The sequence below is a fragment of the Euphorbia lathyris genome, chromosome 2 (genome assembly GCF_963576675.1).
Source record: "Euphorbia lathyris chromosome 2, ddEupLath1.1, whole genome shotgun sequence".
NCBI classification, from domain to species: domain Eukaryota; kingdom Viridiplantae; phylum Streptophyta; class Magnoliopsida; order Malpighiales; family Euphorbiaceae; genus Euphorbia; species Euphorbia lathyris.
In genome coordinates this window covers 56,024,302-56,030,245 of record NC_088911.1, presented here as the reverse complement: position 1 = coordinate 56,030,245, position 5,944 = coordinate 56,024,302, and positions in this window count along the sequence as shown.

Here is a 5,944-nt window from a genome sequence, read left to right as displayed (position 1 = left end):
TATGAGCCTCCGGATTATCTTTGCCTGTGTATATCGCAAGGTTAGGAATCTTGAAAGCTCTGTCGGTTTCCTCTGCCTCGATCCAGGCTGCAAAAGGCGAATCCCTATTGGTGAATGGATTATGCCTAGCATTTTCTTCGTTCATTTGGAGTACTAGGCCCTCACCCTATCATCAAAATTCTTCAGATCCGCCCTGGGGCGACCCCTTCGTGGCGATCTACTTGGAGAAGAAGAAGAAGAAGAACTTGACTCAGACGATGGATCTGATGGCGAATGTCTTCCTACATTACCACGTCCGTTCCCTCCCCTTCCTCCCCCATCTCCTTTGCCTGGTGGAGTTGGACCATTTCCTCCTTGCTGGCCTCCTGACGAGGTGTGTCCAACAGTTCCCGAAGATGGATGCGGCGGTGGTCCACCTATATGAGATGTTATTTCTGGCCTTTTACTTCTTCTACGACCAGTAGATGGAGGATATCTGCCACGGCGTGGGGATCCTGCTCGCTTATTTTTATTCTTTTTATGCTTTTTACGCATGGGCTCCTTGAATCCGCCAAGAGACGAATTTGTCCGCGGACGCCTGGGTACATTTGGTCCATCGAGACTAAACCTTGGAACCCCCGATCCGCCAGGAGGGACCGTATCATTCCTTCGACTTCCCTCGCTAGGAAATAACTCCCTGATAACCTGTCGTCCGTCACCTGGTGCCGTAGTGGTTATTATGGAATCAATATTATGAGCTTGAAGGAATGAAGAGCCATGGGCACCCGGTCCCAGACCAAAGTTTAAAGGAGGTAAGGATGAGACAGATGTCGTAGATATTGTACTCCAACGCGGAGGGATAGTCATGGATGCCCGTAGGCGGTTCCCTATCTCAAGCCCATATCGTGCCTCAATATCCTGAGCACACATATCGATGAAAGAGGCAGTGGGCATATTTCCATCAATATTTATTGTAGGAGCAGTTGTGCTTATGCGTCCAGCACTAGATGGTGTAATTATCGGTGATTCAATCCCAGAGGAGGGATTTGGTCCTTCATCGGTCATGATGTTTCACTGTGAACGAAAAAATCCTTTATTTGATCAAGGATTCCATGCTCACCGCACCAATTGATAACACAAGAGAAACTTCTGATCGGATCACGTCCCTGTGAGGCGCCGTTGGGATCGGCCGGGGACACTCTGATGCCAAAGTCAGTAGAATATAGGGAGAATAAACTATATTGACGAAGCTTAGAGAATATAAAAGTAAGTGTCCCTTGATAGCATGGAAAGGTAGGCTATATATAGTTGAGGAATTCGTAACCCCTAGGTAACTAGAAAGCCTCCATTAATGCTCATTTAATGGCGGTTACAAGTTACTCTTAATTTGGCGGTTTGAGACTATTAATGATTCATTTAATAATCATTTATGGCCGAGACGGCGGCCAGCCGTTATCTAGGTAAATGGAGAGATTCGCCTAAGAGATCCGCCGACGGATCTCTTAGAGCTGATCTAGGATGATCCGCCAGACGGCTTCCTTTGCTACGTGGCATATCTCAAGGTAATTACCCCTTTTGGTCCTTATGATAGTACCCTAATGTTATCAGCATGAAATTGGTCAACCTCTCGTACCAAGCTCTTGGAGCTTGCTTTAGACCGTACAAGGCCTTTTTGAGTTTATAAACGTGGTTTGGAAATTTTGAATCTTCAAACCCAGGAGGTTGATTAACATATACCTCTTCGTTTATAAGGCCATTAAGAAATGCACTTTTTACATCCATTTGGTATAGCTTAAAATTCATGAAACTAGCATAGGCACACAATATACGTATAGCTTCTAGCTTAGCAACAGGTGCAAATGTTTCTCCATAGTCTATACCTTCTTGCTGACTATAGCTTTAGGCTACGAGTCGAGCTTTGTTTCTAATCACATTTCCATGCTCATCTAGTTTATTTCTAAAGACCCACTTAGTTCCTATGGATTTTTGATTCCTAGGTTTAGGTACTAAATCCCATACCTCATTTCTCGTGAATTGGTCAAGCTCTTCTTGCATAGCATTGATCCAATACTCATCATGCTCAGCATCAGCAAAGTTCTTTGGTTTATGAACTGATACGAAAGCAACGTTGCTGAGGAACTTCCTAAGCTGATCTCTAGTCATTACTTTGTTGTTTGCATCATCAAGGATGGACTTTTCTGAATGTCCTCTTGGAATTTTTATCTCCTTGGGTAATGTTGAGTTGTTTGGAACAGGTGTTTCTACAATCTCTGCAGGGACAGATTGGTCAGCAAAGATAATTTCAGTTTTGATTTTACCTTTGGTCAGTTCTTGTACTGATGACTCAGCATGTCCATTTTGGTCAGCAGGAGCTGAGTTGGGTTCTTCCTCTGTGTGTTGAGTTGTTCTTCTTGCAGGGTCAGTTTCATCGAAATCTACATGGACTGACTCTTCTACAACCTGGGTCCTTTTATTATAAATTCTATATGCTTTACTGTTTGTTGAGTATCCCAAAAAGATCGCTTCGTCAGCTTTGGAAATCAAACTTTGCCAGATTATCCTTAGTGTTGAGTATAAAACATTTACACCCAAAGGCACGAAAGTATCCAATATTGGGCTTTCGTCCTTTCCAAAGTTCATAAGGGGTTTTCTTTAATATAGGTCTTACCAATGCCCTATTCAATATATAACATGCTGTATTGACAGCTTCTCCCCAAAAATACTTTGGAAGCCTATTTTCACTCAGCATTGTCCTAGCAATTTCTACTATTGTCATATTCTTCCTTTCAACAACTCCATTTTGTTGAGGAGTTATAGGGGCAGAGAAATTGTGGTCAATACCATTAGTTTCACAGAATTCATCAAACAATTGGTTTTTGAATTCTCCACCATTATCACTTCTAATGTGAGCTACTCTTAGGTCTTTGTCATTTTCAAGCCTTTTGACTAATGTGGTAAACATCTCAAATGTCTCATCTTTGCTACTTAGCAAGATGACCCAAGTATACCTAGAGAAATCATCTACAATAACTAAGGAAAATTTCTTACCTCCTATACTGAGTGGCTGGATAGGTCCGAAAAGATCCAAATGTAGTAATTCCAACGGTCTTTTGGTTGAGACAACCTTTTTGCTATGAAATGATTTTTTAATTTGTTTACCTTGCTGACAAGCATTACACAGTTGATCTTTTTCATACTTTAATTTGGGTAATCCCTCAACTAATTGCTTTCTAGCTAGTTTGGCAAGGAGGTCCATGCTGACATGCCCAAGTCTCCTATGCCATAGCCAGGAGTTATCCTCTTTTGACACCAAGCATATACTTTTTGAAAATTCATTTTCCAAACTCAACATGTAAATATTTTCTACACGAGGGGCTGTTAGAATCAAATCATTTGTTTTTCCCTCGAGTATCTGACACTTAGTATCGTCAAATATAACCTTCCTTCCACTCTTGCAAAGTTGAGCTACGCTTAGAAGATTATACTTGAGACCTTTAACTAAGGAGACTGACTCAATTTTAGGGTTACCTCCGATAGTTCCTGAGCCGACTATCTTGCCCTTCTTGTTGTCTCCAAAGCTTACACTACCTCCTCGTTTAAGCTCTAATGTGATGAACTGAGTTTCATCACCTGTCATGTGTCTTGAGCATGCGCTGTCTATATACCAGAGTTTTGATTTCTCCACGCATGTCAAGCTGACCTGCATTTTAAACTATTCGTTTTTAGGTACCCAATTCTTTTTGGGTCCTTTCTTGTTAGTGTAAACAGGTGCAAAGTCATATTTTAACTTGTGATGACATACATTTGTAGTATGGCCACTTTTACCATAAAAGCCACACACAGTTACCCTTTGAGGGCGATGTTGAGTGTGGTCAGCATTGTTGTGCTGAGCATGCCAGCATACTTTGGTAGTATGACCTTTCTTACCACAGAAGTTACATTGGACAGTCTGTTTGTTATGCCAGCACACAGCTTTTGTGTGTCCTTTCTTCCCACAACAGCTACATTGAGTAAACTGTTTATGCTGGCCAGTACCTGAGTACTCAGCATGGGGTTTATTCTTAGTTAAACCTTTTATTTGGTTCTGTAAGGTTGTGACATCCTTTCTAAGTTTCTTTGACTCAGTTTGAACCTCCGTGACAAACTTATGTAAGATTTGCATATTCGTATGTAAATCTGAGTTGTCTTGGAGGAGATATCGGAGGTCACTCAGCTTGACCTCCTCAATCTCGTCACAGCGCCTGCTGAGTGCCTTAATCCTTTTGTTACACTTCTTAGTTAGTGTATATAAGTCACTCAGGGCATTTACCATTTCGTTTCTAAGCAGAAGTAAGGATGTTACCTCATTGTTGTTTTCCTCCTGCTCAGAATCTCTAGAGAGGTCGGCTTGCTCAGATTGAAATTGGTCAGCTCCATCATCTGCCATGAAACATATGTTGGCTGTTTCATTTTGCTCAGCTTCAGATGATGTTGACTCATCACTGTCACTCCACGTGTCCACCATCGCCTTTTTGCTTCCATTCTTATCTTTCTTCAGACTAGGACAGTTTGACTTAATATGCCCAGTTTGATGGCATTCATAACATGTGACAGGCTTGGAGCTGTCCTTTTTGTATCTGGTGTCACTGGACTCAGCTTTATATCTGTCTCCTCTCTTGTATCGCCGCTTACTATTTCTTTCATTTCTCCTGAACAGCTTTTTCATTTTTCTAGTAAACATGGCCATTTCCTCATCATCAGTTGACTCACCTTCTGTGGAGTCAGCTTTCATCACTAGTGACTTCTGTTTCTTATCCTCAGATTTTTCTTTAGCTTCAAAGTTTTTCATGGAGATTTCATGGGTCAGCAAGGAACCGATCAGCTCATCATATTTGTATGTGGTCAGGTCCTGAGCTTCCTCTACAACTGTCTTCTTGGCTTGCCAGCTTTTGGGAAGACTTCGTAAAATCTTCTTCACTTGTTCTTCTTCAGTGAAATTCTTACCGAGACTTTTAAGCTCATTTATTATGTTGGTGAACCTGGCATTCATTGCTGAGATGTCCTCATTGTCAGTCATCTCGAACAGCTCATACAATCGCATGTGTTGGTTCACTTTGGATTCCTTGACCTTGCTGGTGCCTTCATAAGTTACTTCCAGCTTTTTCCAGATCTCCTGTGTTGACTCACAACCTGAAATCTTATTGTATTCTGCAGCATCTAGAGCACAGTGAAGCATATTGATAGCCGAAGCATTATTTTGTAATTTTCTGAGATCATCCTCTGTCCACTCAGTTTCACTCTTGATAACTTTCTCATTATCAACAGTTTTGTAAGGTACATGTGGACCTTGAACTATTGCAAGCCATGCACTCATGTTTGTGGCTTGAATAAAGTTCTTCATCCTATTCTTCCAGAATATATAATTAGATCCAAAGAATAGGGGAGGTCTAGTGATTGATAATCCCTCAGGGAGTATCTGTGTTGTTTGGTTTCCTGGGAGGAAACAAGTGCTATTTTCACCCATTTTTCGGGATCAGCTCAAGATTGTTAGATCTTTGAGTAGTGAGCTTAGGCTCTGATACCACTTGTTGGTCCCTAGTAATTAGTTCTAAGGGGGGGTTAGGAACTAATGTAACTTTTTCGCTTTTAATTATGCTGACCAAATGTTATTTTAAAGAGTTTGATAACTCAGCGTGTTGGTCAGCACGGACGTTTGATTAGTCAGATAGTTTTAGTTCTATGCTGACTAAGACTGTTTGACTTGAGAGTTGGGAATTGACACTTGAGAGGTCAGCTTCCAACTTAACACTCAGAGTTACTCAGTTTCAGTTTTAACAATTTATAAGCCGAGTAAATACAACAAGCAACACACACGCATATATATATATATATATTGAGAGAGAGTTTAGAAGTTACTCAGCACGACTTATCCTGGTTCGGCCTCACTGCCTACGTCCAGTCCCCAGTTCCTCCTGGGATTTTCAAT